The sequence below is a fragment of the Vombatus ursinus genome, unplaced genomic scaffold (assembly GCF_900497805.2).
Source record: "Vombatus ursinus unplaced genomic scaffold, bare-nosed wombat genome assembly UNPS02010548.1, whole genome shotgun sequence".
Lineage (NCBI taxonomy): Eukaryota > Metazoa > Chordata > Mammalia > Diprotodontia > Vombatidae > Vombatus > Vombatus ursinus.
Window position 1 is genome coordinate 8,482,011 of NW_020950326.1, and position 15,350 is coordinate 8,497,360.

Genomic DNA, 15,350 nt, shown 5'->3' on the forward strand with positions numbered 1-15,350 from the left:
CATCCCTGCTTGCTTCCCTTTTGAGTTTAATGTATTTCTATACTTAATTCTGTATAAGTGTTAAGTGTGTGTGTTCAGCCCTCCTTTGTCCAGCTTAGATAACAGCCTTAACTCACTTCTCAGGCACTTGCAATCTGGCTTCCTACTTCGTTACTCAACTGAAATTGCTTTCTCCCAGATTTCAATGGTTTCTTACCCATCTTAATCCTTTTAATTTTTGTGATACTACCCTCTCCTTGTTCTCCTCCTACCTGTCTGACTGCTCTTTTGTAAGATCTTCTTTGCTAAATCATCATCCATGTCCTGTCCCATGATTGTATGTACCTATAGGTCTATCCTGGGTGCTCTTTTCTTCTGTCTCTCTACCTGTCTCTCTGTCTCTCTGTCTGTCTGTCTCTTTCTCTTTGTCTCTGTCTATCTCTCTTTCTCTCTGTCTCTGTCTTTCTCTGTTTCTTTGTCTCCGTCTCATCAGTTTCCATGGTTTCAACTATCATCTCTATGCAGGTAACTTCCAGATTCCTCTCTATGTTATCTTCTCTCCTAGATTCCAGATTTTTTTGCTCAGCTAACAGATTTCCACTGGATGTCCTAGAAGCATTTGAAACTCAATATATCCATATATCCAAAACAGAACTCATTACCCCTCCTCCCCCCTGCCACTCAGCTTCCAAACTTCTCTCTTTTCAATGAGGGCACCACTGTCCTCCCAGGCATGCAGGTTTGTAACCTCAAAGTCATCCTTAACTCTTTCTTCTCCCTCACCTCCCTTCAGCCTCACATAGATTCAGTTGCCAAGTCGTGCTTGTTCTACCTCCCCAACATCACTCACAGTCATCACTTCTTTCCACTTACACAGCCTCCAGCCTAGTTCAACTCTCATCATCTCTCATTATTGCAATTGCCTCCTAATTGGTTTTCCTACTTCCAGACTCCTCCACAACCCATGCTCCATAGAGCTGCAGCACAGATCTGACCCACTCACTCCCTTGCTCAAGGGATGTTTAGTGGCTTTAATTATCTCTAGGATCAAATAGAAACTCTTTTTTTGGGGGGGGGGTTATGTAAAGTCTTGCCTACCTTTCTAAGCTTATTGTGCATATCCCAGCCATATCCAAGGCTGACTTGCTATTGCTTATACTTTCTATTTAATTTCTTTTTTTCCCCCATCTTTGATCAGGCTGTCCCTCATACTTGTAATGTACCCCCTGCTCACTTCTGTGTTAGAGAATTCTAAGATTCCTTCAAGGCTCTGCTCAGCTACCATCTAATCACGTCCCATCTTGATGCACCTGGTTGATAGCATTCTTCTTCACATCCCCCACCCCCAGCTTTGTATCTTTAGTATCATGGGATCATAATTTAGAGCTGGAAGGGAACAGAGAGGCTATCTGGTCCAACCCTCTCATTTTACAGATAAAGAAACTGAGACCCAGAGAGGTGATAAGGCTTGCCCAAGGCAACATAAGTTGTAAACAGCAGAATTAGTATTTGAAACAGGTTCTCAGACTCTAAATCCAGCACTTTCCCATGATATTAAACAGCTAATCTATCCAGAGACTACCAGGTGATCAGAGACTGATGGGCACCTGCTGGCTGTGATTGATTGGGATCTTTAGGTTTCTCTTTTCTCTTCAAATGGCAAGAAGAATAAACATAAACCCAATCTATAGTTCTTCCAGGCTCCATGACTATCATCATAATGATGGGCCAATATCACCAGTGAGCCCAGCAGCCAAAAATTAAATTTATGAACAGTAGGTTTTAGAGCAGAGATGAGACTATGGATACATTTTGTACTTGGGTATTAACCCCCTCCCTCCACCCCCCAATAAAATCTATGTTCCCTTCAAGGATGGTGCTTTCATTTTTGTATCTGTATCCCCAGTGTCTCAGAAGCAGAAGGCCTTGGCCCATAATAAATACAGCTGAAATTTGTGACTTCTCTCTTTCCTTGGTTTACCTGATGCCATGCTTCTCCTTTTCTCTCTTCTTGTTTCTTCTCATTCTCTTTTAACTGGCTCTTCATTGTCCTCCCCCCTCTAAAACATGGGTTTACTTCAAGCCTCTGTAAGGATCTCATTTTCCCTAGCATTTTGCCAGGATGTTTTCTTCATACTTATTCTACGGTCCTTGGTGTCATACTTATTCATTCTTCTTGTCCCCTTAAGAGCAGAGTCCATATTGTATTTTTGTACTATCCAGCAGAACTTCTTTTGACTTAAGAGGAAAATAAAATGAGATGGAGAAGCAGCTTGACCTAGGTTTCCATCTTGTCTCTGACCATCTTTCTTGGAAAAGTCATTTAAATTTCAAGCACCCCAGGCAGCCTCTCTAAGACTTTAAGTTACAGACAGCTGCTTATCTTCATCTGTGAAGGGAGTTCCTGCCCTGAGAATCTCCCTACATTGATGAAATCACAGATCTAGCCAAATATACATAAATATATATATATATGTATATATATATACATAATTGACAAAGTAAGATGAAATGAAGGGGAATTGACTTCCAGAATGATCTTTCTCTCTTCTCTACACTACAGAGATGAGAAAAAAGTGATTAGATACAGTTTGTAAAGTAATTTGAGCTTGTTGGAATAAGGTGCCATGTGAAAGCCAAGCACTAATGAGACTTATTAAACCTTATTATCCTCTCAGACTAAGAAGATTTATTATCTCCACTTCAGTCAGGCTGGTATCCTCATTGTCCCATGGACATTCTGGCCCCCTGAGCCTTCAGCCATTTGATTCCTGCCCTCTCTTTTCCACCCACTCCCACCCCCACCCCCACCCCCATAGCCTCATCCCTTCTTCCCATTTATAAGAGTATAGCTATTCTTCAAGATACAGCTCAGATTTCATCTCTTTGATAAGCCTTTCCTGATAGGTTTACAGAAAGTCAGAGCTGGAAGAAATCTCTAAGATTTCACTCAAAGAGATCTCTTTCAACTTCCCTATTTTACATAGGAAGACACTGAGTCCCAGAGAGGAGCAGTGATCTCCCCAAGATCACAACTAGTCAGTGGTAGATTTAGAACCAGAATCAAGGTTTATCTATTCTAGCTCAATGGAAAAAAAGAAGACTGAGTTAATACACACGCGTCTTGTGGGCGTGTATGATACAAGTAAGGGTGATTCTCATGTTCCTGAGACCATTAACACGTCCTGTGGGAAAAGTCTGAATTCCCTTTCTCTGTCCCCCTACTTCTTTCACCTTTTTCTGTGCACAAGTATATCAGTGCCCAAGGTCAGTTTCAGTGTCAGCTTTGGTCACAAAGAATATAGCAACAGCAAATATAACCTGAACTGGAGACTCTGAAAGAAAAAGATAGAAATTGAAGGGATACCTGTTTCCTCTATCAAAAGCTGAGATGTCAAGGGAATTGAGTTGGTCTGTTTGGACCATAATCTGATGGGGTGATGGCCAGGATTTCTTCCAACCATACAGTATTAGACCTGGGATGGGCCTTGAAAATTGCCATGTCTCACCCCTTCATTTTGTAGATAAGGAATTAGGATTTCAAAGGGGGAAAGTGACTTACCTCAAATAATACGGTGACTCCAATGGAAGAACTGGTTTGAAACCCACTTCCCCAACTCCCTACTGCCTTGCCCACTATACTCTCTCAGCCGATCTGAGTGGGACACAGATGCCTTAAGTTAAAATTCTGAGCTGCCAAGATTCATAAACTGCTGGAGTCACTGAAACAAAAGTCTGAGATTTTATAGTCCCTCCTCACTTTATAGATAAAGAAACAGACCCAGAAAGGGGAGCAATTTGTTTTTAGACATAGAGCTAAGAAGGGAGACACCAGATCTCCTAACTCCACAATGTGCTTGTCATTACTCTTTGTGATTTCCATTTTTTCTTTGTACTCTAAGAAAAGTAGCTTTTCACCTTGTTCTGAGGGGGGAAACCACACGCCTTTGCTGATCTCTCTTAAGCTATGACCAACTCAGTTAGAGAGGCCTTTAAGAGAAGAAGAGAGGGAAGTAACCACTGAGGATGTGACAGTGGCATCTGCCAGGGATGCAGCCAATTGCTTTAGCCAATCAGGGCTGCAAGTTGCTGTAGTTTGAAGATGTATTTTGCTCAGAGCAGGAAAAAACTGGCAGAGATTAGAAAAACAAGCAGCAAGCTGATTAGAAACGAAACCCCCCCTATTTTTAGACTATCGGACCAATTGTCCTAGTTACTGTCCCTGAGGTGCCCAGAGCTGTCTAACCCTTTCACTCCTGAGTGCTAAGATACAGGGCAGTTAATTGAAAGGCAGCAAATGAACTGAAAGAAATGATCCTGAGTCATAGAACTATCAGGCATCAGATATGGAAGGGCCTTTGGACATGGCTTAATTCAATGCAATCGAATGAAATAACTCAGGTAAAGCACTTTGTAAATCTTCGAGTAATATAGGAATACTAGCTATTATTAGTATTCTAATGTTCTTATCTTATAAATAAACTGAGGTCAAGAGGAGGTAATTATCTTTTTTAAAAATAAATCTTCATTGATATATTTTATTTTTATATTATTTAATATTTAATTTATTTATATCTTTTATTTTATCTTTCTAGCCCCTAAATTTCTCCCCATATCCTTCCACCTCCCTCCTCCCAAGAAGCCATCAATTATAACAATTTTTTTTTCAGAAATAAAAGAAAAAGAGGGAAAAAAAATCAGCAACTGATCAATCTATAGAAAAAAAGACGCAGTCTGGGATTTCCTTAATATAACTACAAATCTCACTATAGATACCCCACATACACTCATGCAATAATTCAGAGAACCTTAAACCACTCGAGGTGACTAATCCAGGAGTGGGGAAGTCACATGTGGCCTCAAGGCAGCAGGTTCCCCACCCCTGTACTAGTGGCATCAGAAGAAAGACAGGAAAAGCAAAAGTCTCAGAACCTCAGAGATGGAAGGGACCACAGAGTTCACTGAATTCAATCTTTACTCGAACAGTAATTTTCTTCACGGCAGGCTAGACAAGTGGTTATCTGGCCCCTGCCCAAAGACCTGTAATTAGGGAGTATCTGCCACTTACTGGGGAAGCTCCCCCACCTTCATTTCCCCCTCCCTCTTCAAAAAAGCTTCATTTGCTTTGGACTCAGGACATAAGCCCCAAGCTCAATCTAAAATCCAAGGACCCCTTTTCTTCTCTATGGTTTTCTTTCCCTTCTCGAAGCTAGTTGAAGTTGTAGACATACTATTTGGGGTTTTCTTGGCAGATACTAGAGTGGTTTGCCATTTCTTTCTCCTGCTTATTTTACAGATGAGAAAACTGACGCAAATAGGGTTAAGTGACTTGCCCAGGGTCACACAGCTAGTAAGTGTCTGAGACCAGATTTGAACTCAAGAAGATGAGTCTTCCTGACCCCAAGCCTAGCACTCCATCCACTGTGCTCCCTGGCTGCCCTCTTAGATTGTACTTAGAGGTGTACTTATATCTTGAAATTTGCTCTAAGCTGTGGGCCGTGTCCTATTTCCTGTTCATTTAGCCTGTTACCAACTTTATAGAACGTTGGCACTTTGGCCTCCAAGTTGTCATTTTAACCTTGAAAAAAGGATTTCTCCCAAGTCTCAGCCCATCTCTCAGCATAGTGGTCATCATGGCAATGTTCCTAGGCACAGGCACAGGACTAGGGTAGAAGGTCAGAAGATGTTCTGAGGCCCAAGAGCTAGAAGAACCACAGGGAGAAAGAAAGCCTCCTGCCCAATGCCACCTGCCTGAAGAACCTGGAATCAATTAAAATCTCTCTTCTGTTAAGGTTCGTGGCAGGGCCCTGGAGAAAAGGGAGTTATCAAAGAGATTCTGCTTTCAATCCACTAGTCAATAAGCATTTACTAAGGGGCCTGCTATATGACAACCAATACTATACTTCGTGCTGGGGATCCCAAGACAAAAAAGAATCAATCTTTACTGTTAAGGAACTGGCATTCTTTTCTATTAGGGGAAACAGTGTGCTTATACACACACACACACACATATGTGTATATATACATGTATATGTATGTATATCTGTATAAACATAGTTAAATTTTCGGTGTTAGCCTTGGAAATTGGCAAAGGCTACAAATCAGGGCTTTATTGTTTTGTTGATTGTCTAGATTTAAGAAAGTGATGGAGAAAATATTAACAATTTTAAATTTGATCTAAACATGTTTTAATTTAAAAAACACGTTGTAGGTATATCTTTTTTCTCCCCCATGCTGGATGTTAAACATTAACTAGGACACTCCTTGGTTCTAAGAGACTTTTATATGGAATCACAAAACATCTCCATTGTTCTCCACACTGTTTCTTTCTTTTTTTTTTTTTTTTATATAAGGCATTTGGGGTTAAGTGACTTGCCCAGGGTCACACAGCAAGTAAGTGTCGAGTGTTTGGTCTGAGGCTGGATTTGAACTCAGGTCCTCCTGACTTCAAGGTCGGTGCTCTATCCACTGCGCCACCTACCTACCCCTTTTCTTCTTTTTAAAATAACATTTTTATTGATATGTTTCGTGTTTTACATCACCAAAATTTCTCTCAGCATCCTTCTCCCTCCTGTGATTTTGGCCTTATTTTCAAAGGGAGGAGGGGTGGGAGAGCCTTCACACATTTATCACTTCTCATTGGTTGAATGGTCTCCTTTGGAGTGGACCAGATTAGACAGCTAATTGAACCAGACTTTTAGCATGGATATAATCCTAAAGTTGCCCCAGCATTGCCCTGAGATCGAAGGATTCAGAACTCTCAGGGATCTTGAGCGATTCCTAGTCAAGCTTTTTGTTTCTTGGGCCCCTTTGGCAGTCAGGTCAAGCCTATGAAGCCTTTCTCAGATTAAATTTTTTTTAATTCATAAAATGAAATACATTTAATTATAAAAGAAATAAATTATTGAAATTTAAAATTTGAAAAAAGATATAATTTTTTTCCCCATACAAGTTCACAAATCTCCTGAAATATATCTACAGGCCCAGGTTAAAAGACCCTGTTCTAGTACAAACCCCTCATTTTACATAAAAGGAAACCGAGGCCAGGACACTAGAGGTGACTTGCTGCTACTTGCAGGTAATAACAGAGGCAGCTAAGTGGTGCTGTGGATAGAGGACTACACCTGGCATCAGAAGACCTTCATTTAAATCCAGCCCCAGACTCTGTGTGACCGGGGGCAAGCTACTTAATCTCTGCCCACCTCAATTTCCTCACCTGTAAAGTGGGGATAATAAAGGCACCTGATTCCCAGGGTTGCTGTGAAGATCAAATGAGATAATATTTGTGAAGTGATGTGTCAACCTTATGGCACTCTTTAAATGAAACCCATGTCTGCTGATGACAAATTTAGGACTCTGTCACAGACAAGACAAGAAGTACACAGCGAGGATCAAGAAGGGAACATTAGAAACAGCAGTGTCAGTCACAGGGCAGGCTGGCCATTTGAGGGAAGGACCATAGCTAAGCAGGGACTAATTACCACTACAGTCCTGGGAATCTGGCCTGGGTGGACTCAAATGCCCGAGGCCTACCTCAGGAACCAGGAGACTGTCTCACCCTCAAAGGTGGGAAGAGGAATCATTAAAATGTAATATGCTTCTGTGGCAGAAGTTATTAAGTGTCCAGAGTTAAGTAGTAACTCAAATACAGCTCAGGTCATTAGCTTTAATGAATCAATCATCCCTGGGTAGAATGAAAAGGAAAATTAATGCAGAATAAAAATCTCAGTGTATACACCTGTTTTCTTCCTTTAGATGAAAACTCCTATGGATTGAAAATGAGATACAGACATAGAGCTCAGCAGCAACCCTGAGAGAATAACCTGCCATCTGTCTCCAGCGATGTCGTCTTGCGCAGGCCCTCTGGCTGTGTGTGGCCCGGGGCCCCAGTTTTCTCCATGAGGGAGCTGGGCTACATGAGCTCCAGTGCTTCCCGGAACGAATATTCGATAATTCTGATGCGCTGAGAGAAGGAGGTGACTTCCGTAAGGTTGAGGACTTGTGAAGTGAAGGACACAGCTGACACCAGGACCCTGGACTCCTGACTTGCCACCTGGAGCAAGGAGTCTTGGCCTTCTTGTGCTCCAGACCCCCCACCCCCACCCCGGGCAGTCTGGTGAAGCCGCTGGACCCCTTCTCAGAAAAATGTTTTTAAATGCATAAAATGAAATATATAAGATTACAAAGGGAACCAACTACATTTCAATATAGTTGTAACAATATATATATCTATATATAATATATATGTGTGTATTTATATATATATAAAAGTTGATAGACCCCAGGTCAAGAATTTCTGACACACTAGAGGACCTTACCAATGTCCCCAAATTTGAAGGCAGCAGTTGTTTCTGGAGGACTGAAGAGGTGACATCTGTCACCTAATGGATGGTAGTGTTTTTAAATAAAACAACCTTTAGACCAAAAGAGTCCCCTCCCTTAAGCCCTTATCGGGCTTAATTATCATCTCTATGCAAATAACTCCCAGGTCTATCTATGCAGGCCTGGTTTGTCTCCTGAGCTCTGGTCAGTTCTTCATCACCAACATTCTACCAGACTTTTTGAACTAGATGTCTCACTAGCATCTCAAACTCAAGAGGTCTGAGACGGGACTCATTATCCCGCCTCTTCAACCCACACTGTTCCCCAAGGGGCACCATTAACCTCCCAGTCATCCAAGTTTGCAACCTTAGTGTAATCTTCGAATCCTCACTCTCACTCATCCCATGTATTTTGAGGTAGTTAGGTGGCACAGTGGATAGAGTTCTGGATTTGGAGTCAGGACAGACCTGAGTTCAAATCCTGCCTCACATACATATTAGCTATGTAACTTTGGGTAAGTCTCTTAAGGTCTTTCAACTTCAGTTTTTTCATCTGTAAAATGGGGATAATAATAGCACCTACTTCACAGCATTGTTGTGAGGATAAACTGAGATGATATTTGTAAAGGGCTCTACAAATTCATTATTATTTCGTCACTTATCAATTCCACCTCCACAGCATTTCTCATATCCAACCTCTTTTCTCCATTCACACACAGCCATCTTCCTTGTACAGGGCCTTAGCACCTCTCACCTGGGCTATTGCAATTGTTTCTTCAATGATTTTCCTGCCTGAAGTCTTTCTCCAGTCCATCCTATAAGTGCTTTCTGTTTCTCATCTTCTACTGCACCTGTACAGAAGTGACACCCTCCACTCAATGAACATTCTTATGCACCTTTCACATCCCAGGGACTCTGAACTCCTGTAGATTATCATTCAAACCCCATTCCACACCCCCGACTACCTGATTCCTCATTCTCATACTCCTCAGCCGTCCCACCCCAAAGTATCAACCTAAATCCACGCAGCCCTTCCATGGTACCCTCTGGAATGCCTACTCCATAGGCACCAAATTTCCCTTCATCTTAAATCTTCTCCTCTCCCACTCCTTCTGTCTGGCACCTCTTACTGAAACCTGGCTCCCCGCTGATGGCACAGCTTCCTGGTCACCCTTTCTAGTCCTGGCTGCACCTTCACTCATTCTTTTTAGCTCATTGGTCAAGGTTGGGGAGTTGGCATATTCCTTGTGTCCCTTTGGCACTTTCAGATTCTCTTCCTTCCTCTGTCACTCAGTAACCTCTCTTCATTTGAGCTTCATGCTGTTCATATCTACTACACAATTAAAATCCTGGTAGCTGTGGTCTATGACCTTCAGATTATTCCCCTTCTTTTTGCAATGAATTTGGCACCTGGTCAGTCAATACATGGTGTCTACCATATGCCAGGCACTGTGCTAAGAGATAGGAATACAAAAAGAGGCAGAAGTCAGTCCCTGCCCTCAAGGAGTTTACAATCTCATCTAAGATGTTAACATACAGATACTGTTTCTTTCACTATTGATACCTTTCAGAATTATGAGTTTTGTTCATTAAGCTGTCATGTATTAAGTGCAAAGCACTGTGTGAGGTCCATAGAATTAGGGTGGGATGGCATCTTAGTGATGCTTCACAGCACCTGAAAGCCATGGAGGAACTTTTCAGTGGTAAAGTTGTGGGCTCTAAATAAAGAGCGTGCCTTATATTTACATAGTGCTCTATGGTTTTCCAAGTGCTTTCACAGTCATGATTTACTACAACCTTATGAAGTAGGCTGGGCAGGAGTTATTTCCATTGAATAGATGGAATCAATGAGGCACTGAAAAACTAAAAGTGACTTGCCCCCCAAATTGGCAGTGGAGGTACAGCTAGCCAATGGATTTAGCAGTCCTGTTCTCCCTTCCATTGGATTTTGTTGTTTTGGTTGTAGGGATTGTTTTTGCCTTACTTTGGATCCTCAGCACTTTTGGCAATAGTATCCAGCATACAGTAAATGCTTAAATAAAGGCTTGTTGAGTAACCGAACCAGGGCCTCTGTTTTACTTTATGCCGCCATTCTGACTCTGTTCATCTCTTGCCTCTGGCATGCTTCCTAATCTTCGTGCCTCTTCCCAGGCCTCCTCAAGAATGAGAGTCACCATGCGAGAAGCATCTTTACAACGGTAGAACCACTTTTTCTTCTTCTCCCCTTGATGTAGGAGGTGCTACCTGACTGGGGGCAGAAGAGGTCTGGTGAATACAGCAAGTCAAAGGCAAATGAGGATGCACTAGAACTGTTCCCCATCCATCCCACCCCTCCCAACCCTCTGGGATTAGCCTTCCCTCTCAGTTGCAAAGCCCTCAGATCACTAAAGAGAAGGCAACAGAAAAGCCTAGAGAGGGAACAGTTTCTAACATCTCACCCATTCATTATATGGGGCAGTTCTGAGGACTGAGAGTCTTACCATTCCCCCTGGTGGGAATCCATTTCTACATTCCCAATCCTTCTCTCTGACAGATCCTCCAGAATGGCCATACCTGCCTAGGAAGACCTGGGTTCAAATTCTACTTCCCATGCTTGCCGAGTCACCCTGGGCAAATCACTTCACTTTTCTGGGCCTCAGTTTCCTTATCTGTAAAATGAACAGTTTGGACTCGATAACTGCTTAGAGTTTTTCAAGCTCTAAATTAATGATTCTGTGATTTAGGTCTCATCTCTGTGTCCCACTCTAGCCTTTTTTCATAAAGATTTGTACACATTTCTTAGTCTTTCCCTCCAGGGGACATTAGCTCTATCTGGGTCTACTCTTGAAACCCACTCAGAATTAGCGGTGGTATGATAGCTCCACTTTTAATGAGATCCCAGATCCAAATCCCCTTCATTCTTTAAGGTGGAGCTCCAATCCCACCATCTCCAGGAGACCTTCCCAAACTCCTCTACCATACAGGTTTCTTTCCCTTCCATGAACTCTTGCTGAATTGTACCATTTGCACCAAAGAGTTTAGCTCAATTCCAATGTATTGATCTGTTTCATGCACATAGGTGATATCTCACCAGTTAGACTGTGAGATCCTTGAAGGCAGAGGCACCTTTCTGTGTACTAATCAATGTGTATCACAAGGATGGGCCAGCAATAAATGCTTTATAAATATTTAACTTGTATTAAGAGGCCAGGCAGCGTATCATTGTGAAGAGAGATTTGGCTTCACAATCAGGAAGACCTAGCTTCAGGTCCTGTCTCTTACTCATGCTGGCTCTTCAACCTTGGATGAATCACTTAACTTCTCATTGCCATACCCTACATGATGATTTACACTGGGATCCCAAGTCTGGTTTAAAAAAAAAAAAAGAGCACTTCTAGGGAATTGGAATAGATGACCTTTGACTTCCCTTCCTGTAGCAAAAAAGCCCTTCCAGTAGTCTTAGGTCCAAATATTATTTGCCCTACCAACCCATCATGGGATAAATGATTTCTTTCTGCTGCCCTAGTAGCAGCCCTAGCTCAGATTTTCCTCGCTTCCACTTTACTCCCTACTAACCAGAAACCAGAGGAAAAGAATTGTGTAGGTGGAAGAAAGAATGTGGAGGAAGTCACGAATGTAGATACAAACATGGTGAGTTCATAGGACACTGAGGTGATTATTTTAGCACTTTTTTCTCTTAACCCCTAAGGCTTCTGTTAGTCACTCAAATTTAGTTTGAAAAGGTACAAATGGCAATAATCTTAGTGATTGCCTGCCCACCTCAGGCTGAGGGCAGCCAACAATGCTGGTATAGTTTCAAAATGTAAAATCTCTAACCTGGGATTTAATGTCAACTCAAATAACCTTTGGACTCTCCTGCCTGGAGACACTAAGGTGTAAGTTAATAAATACAAGGAGGAAAAGGAAAAAAAATAAATTGGGGTTTGTGCTTAAGCTACGAGACAAGAGAAAGGAAGGGACTCTAATTCTATCAGAATTTCAGAATGTTTTTGATGCAAAGCTTTCCTTGGGCCTAGGCCTATTTGATTCTAAAAGTTTTCTATCTTAGCAAGTATGTCTTACTAATAAATTAATGGCACTGCTGGCACACATTATCTCAAAACTCCATGGAAAAAAATTGATTTTTATTCCCTTAAAACCAAAAAATTGGTGTCACATGGATAACACAGGAGGGGTTTGGATACGCAAGATTGGGAGGCCACTTGAAATGGTGGAAAGTGCCTACATCAGGTATCAGAGGTAAATTTTAGTCCCAACCCCACCCTTAGCTTTTTTTTTAATAGGCAATCAGGGTTAAGTGACTTACCCAGGGTCACACAGCTAGTGTCTAAGGTCACATTTGAGCTCAAGTCCTTCTTACTGCAGGGCTGGTGCTCTTATCTACTCTACCACCTAGCTGCCCCCTATCCTTAACTTTTAAAAATAATTTCCTCATTATGCTCACTAGCAAAATTGTCACCTACCTTATTTATTAAAGAAAAACAGGGGCAGCTGGGTGGCGTAGTGGATAGAGCACCAGCCCTGAAGTCAGGAGGACCTGAGTTCAAATCCAACCTCAGACCAAACTCTTGATACTAGTTGTGTGACCCTGGGCAAGTCACTTAACCCCCATTGCCTTAAAAAAAAATTCAAAGAAAAACAACATTTTTAAGTGCCTACTCGGCCAAGACTTGGTGTTATGTGTCAGGGGATATAAAGACCAAAAAAAAAAAAAAAAAAAAGAGAGAGAGACCAATTTTTTCCTTTAAGGAGAATAGGTCTGGTTGATAATACAAATACATAGATAAGTATGCACAAAATGCTTTGATAAGGGAGAAAAAATTTGCAACTGTGGGGAGAGGAGCAGTGAAGGAGCCAGGGATGTGGCACTTCGACGGAATCTCACTGGCTGAAAGGCACTGCACTCTGGGAATTTGAGGAACAAATAGTGTGAATACAAGAAGAATGCTAGAATGAGCCGTCCACCTTGGCTGCCTCTCCTTCCTTTCCTCTCACTCACTCCTCAATTCTTTGTTTGCAGTCTGGCTTCTGATCTCCTTGCTCAGTTGCAATTGCTCTGCAAAGTTCCAAATATCTCTTAACTCCCCAGTCTGGTTGTCCTTCTTCCTGACTTCTCTGGCTGTGTCAGAGACCTCTCAGACTCACTATGTGCAAAGCTATCCTCATTCTTTTTCTCCCCACATTCTTCCTCTCTTAATAGTCTCCCTATTTCTGTTAAAGGCATCACCATCCTTCCAGTTTAACTGGGTGTGTTACCTTAGCATTACCCTTATCTCCCTTATGTCTCTTTTCCAATCAGTTGCCAAATCTTGCTGTTTCTAACTTGATGACATCTCTTAAATCTGACCTTTTTTTTACTTACTCCATAGAGACAGCATCTTAGTTCAGGCCCCCATAACTGCTTTTCTAGAAGGTTTTATTAGCTGCTGCCTGGTTTCCCTCCCTCAAGTCCTTCCCCATTCCAGCCCAGCCTGAACGTGGCGGCCAGAGTGAGTTTCCCGAGGTGCAGATCCAATCATGCCATTCTTTCACTCAATCAGCTCCAGTGGTTCCCAGTTTCCTCTAGGATAACATAGAAATTCCTCTGTTTAGCTTTTCTAGTCCTTCACAACCTGTCCCCAATTTATCTCTCGAGCCTTTTGGGACATTACTTCCATTCCTATACTCTTAGATCCATCCAGACTGACCTTCTCTTTGTTCCTTACACATGACAGTCCATCTCCTCCTGTCTTGTTCCTTTGCATTGACTATATAGGCACATACACCATATGTACTCTTATCGACGATACAAAATAACATAATTATATATATCTACCAACATAATTATATTATATTGTTACATCTTATATAAAATTATATATATATACATATACATATGTATACACATACCAATACCCTAGAAACACCCTTGTTCCTTCTTCACTGAGTTCAATGCTTGGCTCAGTCTTTCTTTTCACCCCAACCCTTGCCCGCATACTATTTCCACATATGTGTGTATGTGCATACACACACACACACACACATTGATATGTACAATATACATATTGATACTATCTCAAAGACCTTAACTTTCCAGTCCCAATTCCCATAACTTATTCTTCTACTCCAGCTCAGCTACACACAGAGATGCTCATACCCTTGACCTTGCCTTCACCTACAGGTATTTCACACCCATGGGCATGAACTCTGAAACTCTGCTATCTGATCACAATCTTTCATCATTCCATATTTCCCTCTGTCTTATGACTCCTCACCCTATTCTCATCATGAACTCCAATCCTCCCTTTAGTTCTATCTCTCAGGCCATCACTCCAGCTAAACACTCTTCCATTCTCTATCTCCACCCCTCAGTGAACTTGCTTAATTCCACATTCCAGTCCCTTGTTCCCTCATCCTATTGTTAAACATGCTTTGCCAAATACTAGTCTTAGATTACTCTGCCATTTGGAGCCTTGGCTCCAAATGTTCACTTACTGCTGAAGAGAGTGAGAGGAAATCATAAAATTATACTGACTGGATCTACTACAAATTTATGTTAAATAATCTCAACTGAGCCCTCACTGCAGCAAGGTAGTCCTTCAACATTGCCCTAATTGATTCACTATCCCACTCATCATGGGGGCTATTCCAAATCTTTTCACACTGCCTCAAGCCTCCCATGTTATCTCCTGTCCCCACACTCTCTGCCGAAGCCCTTGCTTCCTACTCCACAGAAGAAATTGAGGCCACTCATCCTCCTCCTCATCTCATGTTACTCATATGTCTTCCCCACTATTTCCTCCTTCACCACTGTTTCACATAAAGAAGTGTCTCTTCCCCTGGTCATGTCAAACCCTTTAAATGTAATGCTGAACCTGCTCTGTCCTGTCTTCTTTAGCATACTGCCTCCTCTAGCATTCTATCTTTTATTAATATCTCCCTACCTACTGACTGCTCCCCTGCTCCCTACAAACATTCCCAGGTTTTCTCTCATCCTTAAAAATCCTTATTGGATGTTGTGACCACCCTCTCTAGCAAATGCATTCTATCTCTCCTTGTTTTTGTGGCTAA